Raw genomic sequence first — 8,961 nt, forward strand, 5'->3', positions numbered from 1 at the left:
TGGCTCCAGAGGCGGAGAAGGACTTCATTGCTTGGCGCCTCCTTGTAGGAGCAGATCTGTTCGCTTACATTGTTCTCTGAGTGGAGTCTCACTTTGCTCTGTCCAGGCACCAAGCTATTGACTCTAAAAGGTTGGTTGGCTCTCCTGAGTTTGGGACTTTATAAAGAAAATAAAGGAATTGTTTGAAAAGAACTCATCGTTCTTTGAAAGGTATGGATAGCCAAGCAGTTACTTTGAATGTGCATACGTCACATTACAAACATCAAAAGGCAACCCAGCAGTGTGATTCTGTCTCTTGACCTTGTGAGGTTAGCAATAGGCGCCACCCTGGGCTGGTCTGAGCATGGCTGTGTGAGCAGAGCACCAGGGGCATTTCAGTCTTCCCTGTCCCACTGGCTGGAGCAGCTCCCTTGTTTAGGACACACCCTGCACAACTGTCCGTGCCCACCCCTCCTCCAATCTGCATCTTGGTAAAACCCAGAGCTCAGAGCAACCAAAGATTTCTTTGTTTTGGCTCCATCTGGTTCCTCTTTTTTATCCTTGTTAATTTTTTTTTTCTTGTCTGCTCACCTCTTTCTGCATCCCTCCCAGGCCACATTGATTCACCCTAATTTAGGCTGGCCTTGCCACTTCCTTTTATTAAGGCTGACACATTAACTGCCAAGAGCGTCTTTCTTTTTGTAGTTTCACAAAGTTCAGACTTTAAAGCAGATAATTTTCACTGCTTTCTATGTGATGATTTAGCTATTTTCCCCTGTTGGATGCTTCACAGATCCATTTAAAGACAAGAACTCAGGAGCTGCAGTTTTCTTCTGCTGCAGCTCTGAGAGATGTCTGCTCCTTCTCCCTTCCCTCTCCTCCTCCTTGCCTTTCTTATTAAAGCCTTGTGAACATTCTAATTTTGAGATGGCAGTGGGTTTAGGCCTGCCTGTCTGGGGTGCATGAAAAGCTCCTAACAATTATAACAGTGGGATCTGAGGCTTGACAATGGATGTTGGGTTGGTAACTTTGGTTGGGGATTCCACAAAATGACACTGTTGACGCGACCCTTACACCGCGGGTGTTCCGAGTTGCTCTTAATGACTCACACAGGTCTCCCATGGCTTCATTTTGATCTACTTTCTCAGTTACTTTTCTCTTTGATCTAGAAAGTTCCATTGTTTGTCACGGTAGCTTGAAGCTGGGAAGCTTGAGCTTCAGTCCTGTCTTTGCCAAAGAATGTGAGACACTGACCATGGCTTGTTCCCCTAACAGTAAAGAGGAAAGATGGGGCTCTATCCTGGCTCTGTCTGTGGAATAAGCATGCTGCGTTAGAGAAAGAAAAGTAAAGGCGAGCCACCACCCTGGGTGTTTTTTCTTCTGATGTCTCTTTTGCCTATTTCATTATGACTCAAGGAAGTGGAGTGAAAGACGGACAAGGTTACGGAAATGATTCGACTCTCTCAGCAAACGGGTTTTTTGCACCGTTTCTGAGCCCTTCCTGATAGTGTTTCTCCAACTCGCCCTTGTTGAAGCACGGCTTGACAAGCCCCCCTAGAGAGTTTCTGGTTCAGTGTGCGCTGAGTGGGGCCAAAGACTGCTTTTCTAACAACAAGTTGCTGATACTGTTCGTCTGGGGACCACGCTTTGAGAACCACTGCTCTGTGGCTCTGGGCTTAAAGCTTGTAACTCCCAAATTTCATGCTCTCACCTTGACCTCTTTCCCACACATCTGACTGGCATTCCAAGTATTGGAGACCTCATTGAATCAGCACCTCACTTCCATCCACTTGGGGTCGGGGAAGGACACTCCAAGTAATCGGTCCAGGTGTGAGCGCCTGACTCTAGTTGGGCCAATGAGCTGCTTTCAGAGTGACCTGAAGCTGAGACTGGGAAATTTCAGCCTCTTGGTCTGGCAGCTCTCTATGGCAGAAACCCTCGGCTCGCGGAAGTAGAAATGAGGCTCATTTGCCGCTACAGGAAGAGAGAGGCAGAGAGTAAGAGAGGAGAGGTGAGAGAAGGAAAGGAGACTCCTGTTTCCCTGGTTCCCATTTCTGTTGGCCGCCCGCTTGTGAGGCCCTGCTGCACCTCTGTCTTCGAAGTCCCTGGAGAGCCTTTGCCCCCTTAAAATATATTCCTCTGTTGGCTTCAACCGTGGTTTTCAAGTTCTAACGCACCGCGGCCTCCCCTGGAGGGCTTGTTATAATATACTGCTGGATGCTACCTCCAGAATTTCGGATTCAGTAGGTCTAGGGAGGGGCCCCAAGAATCTGCATTTCTAACAAGTTCCCTGGTAACAAGACGCTGCTGATCTCGGGACCTAAATTTGAGAACCACTGGCTTAAACAGCAGCCTCCACAATATTTCTGCTTGCGTAATAAAAACTAGAGCATCACCTGAGCCTCATGCCCCTCCAGATGTCAGTGTAGTGGTTTACGTATTTTAACCTTTAACCTTTTAGGCGAGGAGGAACACGTAATTACTATTTTACAGATGGGAAAGTCATAGTGTGAAAAGTTAAGTGACATGCTTGATGTCCCTCTCTCAGAAGGGGCCGAGTCGGGAGTCAAGCCCTGGGCTGCCTTGGAAGCTCGTCTTCTTAACCAGTGCTCTATTTCACTCCCCATTCTGGCCAAACTCCACCTGTTGCCACCCTCTGGACACAGCCCACACCTTAGCTCTCTGTGCCTTTGCTTATGCTGGCCCTGTCCGGAGTCCCTCTTTGCCATAGGCTCTGCCTGGTCCTTGTCAGAGGCCATTTCAAAGGCTCCTTCTCCCGTGACGCCCCTCCAGAGTTCCTAACTCTCCCTACCTCCAGTCCCAACCACTGATAACATCTTCCTCCGGTGAGCATCCATCGCACTTTATATTTGTCTGATTGTGTTTTGTCTTGGGTCTTAGCCGTTCGTTTTCCCAGCTCCATCGCCGAGCCTGTGAGGCCAGGAGTGATGCTTATTCACGTCTGTATTCACCCACCCTCCACTCCCAGCGCTGGGCATTCAGCACGTGCCTGTTAAGGTAAACCAGAAAAAGGAAGAAGTGGCTTGTTCCTTAGTGCAGGCTGCACCCCTGGGAAATGACCTGCAGGGTGTTTATTAGGAGTGCTTAGGGATCACTCTGGTGGGAGGGAAGGGAAAGAGGGAGGAGCCGGGCTGCCGTGCAGCCTCAACAGAGTTGTCAGCTGACTCCCCGGTGAGCTCTGAAGTTGGGAAGGCCCTGCAGAGTTATACAGAGACAAAAGACGAGGCAACAGGATGAGGGCTGTCCTGGGAGGGGGCACAAGTTTGGGCAAAGCGGCTCTTTTCAGCCAGGGTAATTCCCAAAGAAGGCCGACAGCTGAGGCTGTGTTGGCAGCACTCCCGGTGCCAGGGTGAATGAGCCCTTGAGCTCTGAAGGGGAGCCTATGGCGCAGCACAGTGAGGACTCAGCTGGTCCTCTTGGCCCTGGCGCCCTCCTTCTGGTCCCTGCTGCCTGCTTTCTGCATTTTGGACTCAACTCAGACATTGGGGTGGTCCCTGGTGTGGCAGATCACACCAGCCGACTGCCTCAAAACCCATCTCTCCTTCTTCCTTACAAACCATGACTATGTTCAGGCAGCTAGAGGTGGCCAGGCAGCATAGCCCTGGCCAGCTAGACTGAGTGGAAATCTACTGGGGATCCCTGTGAAATTATTCTTTTCTCATATTATTGCTGCCCCTTCCTCCTTCTCTCAGTTTATTTCTTCTTTTTTCTTCCTGCTTAGAATGCAAATATGAAGCTGGCAGTGGTCTAGCCATCTGGAGCTCATGTGGCAACCAAGGGGAAGAAAGCTTTACTCCAGGGATGCGGAAAGAGAGCTGGACGCAGCAGCTGGGTATTTATGTGAGTAAGACAAGACCATAATTAGTCAAGCCACTCCTGTGGCTGGGTTTCTGTTGTTTGCAGGTGAGGGGACTCAGCTGGAATACACTGGAATGGTCACCCCTGTTGTTATGGCTGGTGTCTGTGCTGGCTGCTCAGTGCATTGTTCTGGCACAACTGGTTATCTAGAAACACACGGGCTGGAGCTGTGAGTCATAGGTTACGGGTTTTGGACTTGGGGAGCTGATGAAGAGTCTTAGAAAATAGGGAAGGAGTTCTAAAGGGTGGGTGTGGAGGAGGCTAGGCAGCAAGAAACAAGCGTGGGACGAGGGAAAGATGAAGTCAAATCACTGTCGTTCAATAGTGGTCATTTCCTACCAACCTCCAGTGTCACCGCACATTGAGGTCTTTCATGGACCCCACACAGGACTAGGGAGGTGGCATGGGAGAGCTTAGGCCTCAAAGATCGGCAGAACTAAGTCTGAATCTTGGATCCCTCACTGATAAGCTATGTGATCTTGGGCAAGTCACTTAGCTTGTCTGAGTTTTGTCTGGAAAAGAGGTAATAAGACTTACAAATAGAGATGCGCCAAGAAAAACATTTCAAATAAATTGATGAGAAAATGGAGGAAAACAAGCAGACAGCAGTGAGTCAGGCCACAGAGCATGTGCTCCACCGTTCAGTACACTTGCTGGAAGCCCTCCAACAAACCGGCTCCCAGTCGAGCAGCCAATGAAAAGGGCAAAACACATCTATTTTCAGACTCTCAGGACTCACAAAATCAGGCAAGGTAGTTCCCTGGAAGACACACGGCCATTCTTGGCACGGGATTCAAGGAGAGAAATGTCTTCCATGGATCTTCTTTAAGAAGACATAGACATAGTGAAGGCTGTTCTGAAGTATTTTACACAAGACCATCTTGAAAAAGTGGTTAAATAAGTTTGGAAAGCCCCGTCTATCAGGTCTCCTTGGGGAGTCCCACACTGATCAATGTTTTAAAGCCTCCGTGAATCTCACAGCAAACAAACTAGCTTCCAGAGCTTCTGGAGCACAGAAGGGTATCTTCCACGTCCTCTTCCTCTCGTTCCTGTTTTTCTGTAGCTGCTGTTATCTAGAGTGTCATGGAGCACTCGAAGGCAACTACTGGGCAGTGTTTTCCCCAACAGGAAGGGAAAGAAAGGTGTGGTGAGCTGAGGTTATTCCTCGGAACTCCTGCAGAAGTCCTGGGCCCACTTCTGGAGTGCAGCCAGAAGGGAATGGTAGTCTGAAGCCTTGACCTTAGCAGCTCAGGCCAGTTTCTTTGCGTGGGTTGGTTTTGTAGGTTCTATAGAGCTAAGAGGCCCTCTCTCAAAGTCGCCTCCACTCACTCATTGTCTTCCTGGGCTTGTGCCGTGTCTCTTCAATCTTTGGAGCATGAAGATGCGGTGGAAGTCACATGGAGAGAAGTCTGACAGGCATCAAAACAGGCTTGGAGACTCCTGGGAGGTTCAGTGACCAGTCTCGTCCAAGGAACTGAAGACCTAAAGCAATGTTGCCTGAAGGTATGAGACTCCTGGGGTACTCAAGAAAAATCCAGAGGGACAGGCTGCACCCCAAACCTCTCTGAATCTGAATTTTCAGGGGAGGAGACTGGGACTCTGTGTTTTAACAAGTCCCAGGTGATCCATATGACTGGGCAGGCCTGGAGGCTCCATATCCCGCTCCTTCTCTCTTCATTGTTTCTTCATGCCTGATAACCAGAGCCATGTCCTGGGTTCAGACAGCCCAGGGAGATCTGCTGGGGAGAGGGCAGGCAGGGTGGATGTGTCCTCCTGAGTTCCTATGTGTGAAGCATTTGAAATGGGCCTTGGAGGCTCCCTCCAGTTCTTCCATCCCAGCACTTCTGAGTCCACTGCACATCCATATTCAAGGTTTGTCCAAGACCCAACTTGTCCGTGAAACTTTCGGTAGCAACGCCAGCTCCAGCAGTCTTTTCATTCTCAGTGTTTCTCCAACTTTAACTTGCCTACACTACATGCCATCTGGGGTTCTTGCTAAAAATGCAGATTCTGATTCAGTAGGTCTGGGGTGAGGCTTGACATTCGGCCTTTCTGATAAGCTGCCTGGTGATGCAGTTGTTGCTGGTCCACCTATCCCATGTTGAATAGAGAGGCCCTACATAAAACCAGTTAGCACTGTTGTTTATTGCCTTACAATTGTTTCATGCGAAGAAAAGGACTTACATTTCCCCTGTCTATCCCATAACGCTTAGCTCCATCCTGCATCCATAGGCACTCCTTTCTAAATGTTTGCTGAGCACCATGGGAACTATTAGAAAATCACAAAAACCAACCTGATTCTTCAGAGTTTCATGGATTGGAGCTAGGATCATGGGCAATGAGAGAGGAGAAAACGTCTTTGCCTCTCCCTGTGCCCCAGGCCACTTCAGTTTCGATTCCTGTGTTGAAATCCCCTCTCCTCACCTTTCTTTTACCTTTTTGTCCTAGCTTCTATAGAAGGATTGAAACTAACAACCTTTGCTTATAAGTACTAGAGTAATTTCTTTCTCGCAGGTTTTAAATTATCTGCATGACTCATCTTTCCTTCTGCTTTTTGAAAGTCTGCATCTCCTTGTCCCCTTCTAACCCCCAAGCCCACTCACTCCTGGGATGTGTCACAGGTGCTTTGTCAGTTTCCCTGAGAGACACCCCACCTTGCTTTGTCACATCAACCTCCTCTCTGGGGCAGAGAGACACCTTGCTTGCCCCTTCTTGGCTGTGTCCACACATGGCCTCAGTGTCGCTCTCGTGTTGCTGGACTTTCTGCAGAAGACCTACACAACTTCCCGGAGGAAGGGGATGCTTCACAGATCGTGGAGGCTATACACACAACCAGGACCAAGATACAGCTCAGAAACTGGTGGGCTCTTATCCTTTCATTGCTGTTCACCTCACCCGGGGTCACTGGATAATGTCCAAGTTGTCGTAACTAACACATGTAGATCAACAAATAATGGGAGAGAGTGGGTAAGTGGCTGGGCTGCCGAATCGCACCTGAAGGAGTAGATGTCATTCAGAGCATCCTACACAGGGTCCAACCGGCTGTGCTGACCCAGGTTCCTGATTCTGTCCACACAGCACAGTCCAGTGGGTGGGGCCTGATGGTAAAAGTACAGACGCTACCTAAATCTGCATTCAAAATCCAGATGATCTGTCCTTTGGGGCCATGCTGCGGATCAGGAGTATAAAGAAGGCTGAGGCCACCCAGAGCAAGGGGAGAGGATCCTCTGCAGCTCGGCAGGATTTCAAGCCCCACAAAGATGAACTAGAGTTCACAGTGGGTACTAGCAAGCCAGAGTCAGAAATCACTGCTCCAGAGACCAAAAGGGTGCCAGAGTTTCTCTTTCCTCTACAACGAAGATGACCTGATATGAGGTATAAGACTAGAATTCGAAGACATCCTATCTTAGGCGGGGTAAGGTGTTGAAACAAGGTGCATATGCTTTCTCCTTTACGCTGTTATTTTTTAAAGTGTGCTGAAAGCAGAGTTACAATCTGATTGTTAATCTAGCACAGTTTGCTTTGCTGGAAACACTCATTTTGAGGGGAAACCTGCTATCTGCGATACCTTATCTCATCAAGGTGTGACTTTCGACACATGTTTCTATTGGGTTGTTTTCGTCTTTTTCTTGCAAATTTGAAAGAACTCTCTCTGTTATAGATATCAATACTGTATTGACTATCCTTGTTGCAAGTATTTTTTTCAAACAATTATTTTTATATTGGCTTTTCTAGGGTCTGTTTTATTCTACAAAAATTTGAAAAATTTATGTAATCAAATGTGTTTATCTTTTATAGCTTCTGGATTCTTTTGTCACTATCGCTAGTATAAGGAAAAGCTACTGATTTTTTTGTGTTAGGAGTTTTTTCTCTTGGGTTTTCTAGATATACAAACATGTAAAGTTTTGCTGATTATTTCTCTTTTTGTACTCACTGTGCTTGTTAGACCCTCTAAGATAATATTAAATTATAATGGTGGTGGCAGTCCGCTATATATGGTTCCTGAACCTAACCGGTTTAGTTTTAATATTTTACCATTTGGGGTGGTATTTTTAGAGGATTTTGGTAGCAAATTTGATCACAAATAGTTCCACAATTTCCTCTATTTTGGAAATAATTGCTGCTGTTTTATCAAATAATTGTTCAGTATTTATTAACGCAATCATTTGGGTTTTGTTCTTTAATTTGTTAATCTAATGCATTAAGAGAATAGAGTTCTAATATGGACCACCTTTTTGTGTTTAGATAACATCACTTGACCATAATCTATTACTCTTTTGGTAGACTGCTGGATCTCATTCACAACTGCTTGATTTTACTTACGAATTTGTAAGATTGCTACATAGTTGCATTCTATCTTTAACATAGAGTGGCTTCACAAAATTAAACGGGACATTTTCCATCTTTTTCTATGAGCTACAATAATTTAAATATCATAGAAATGATCTATCCCTTAAAGGTTAGGTAGAACTTAGTGTGAAAACATCCACTTCTGGTATCTTTTTTAAAGTAGATATTAGTTTACCTTTCTAATTTTTCCACAGTAATACACTTGCAACAACATGTATGAATTATTTTTGTAATCTGAAAGCCATCAAAAGAGGAAAAGAAAATCATAAGGCAGAAAGTAAAACTAGTCAATGGTTATTATTAACATTTTAAAATATATGCTTCTGGTCTTTTCTCTATGAAAGCTTTTCAGATACTTACCGATAGTAGTTGGTTGTCCCTCTTGTGGCATTAGTAGCCACTGGTGATCATTGCCTGGATGTATTAATTCATTAGGGGTTACAAAGTGGTGACATCATCATTCTATCGTTTCTTCTTTATTTATTACCTGGACTACTTCTATAAAGAGAAACTTCTCTATTTGATTGCAATAAAAATTTTAAGGACTATACTGGTGAGATATTCTTGCCGCAGCAAAAGTCGATATTTAGTCTTTGCACCCCCACAGGCACTGGGGCAGACTGAAGATGGCTGCAGATTCTTTGATATTTCTCCTGTTGAGAGACAAGGTCTGTGTCCCCTCCCTTGAACATGAGTTCAAGCTCTGACACTTCTTTGACCAATAGACTATGGCAGAAGGGATACCATGCCAGT

General features: G+C 46.2%; 1 long non-coding RNA gene across 2 annotated transcripts; it reads left to right on the top strand.

The window, feature by feature from the left end:
• The first annotated feature begins 3,178 nt into the window (after positions 1–3,178).
• Positions 3,179–8,756, top strand: LOC102149133 (uncharacterized). 2 transcript variants are annotated; one of them, XR_011427301.1, is made up of 4 exons: positions 3,179–3,291; positions 3,722–3,840; positions 5,142–5,361; positions 6,628–8,756. It is a non-coding gene; the product is annotated as an uncharacterized lncRNA (long non-coding RNA). The 2 variants fall into 2 exon arrangements; XR_011427302.1 differs by having other exon boundaries at positions 5,233–5,361; positions 6,628–7,848.
• The last annotated feature ends 205 nt before the right edge of the window (positions 8,757–8,961 follow it).

The sequence above is a fragment of the Equus caballus genome, chromosome 16 (genome assembly GCF_041296265.1).
Source record: "Equus caballus isolate H_3958 breed thoroughbred chromosome 16, TB-T2T, whole genome shotgun sequence".
Lineage (NCBI taxonomy): Eukaryota > Metazoa > Chordata > Mammalia > Perissodactyla > Equidae > Equus > Equus caballus.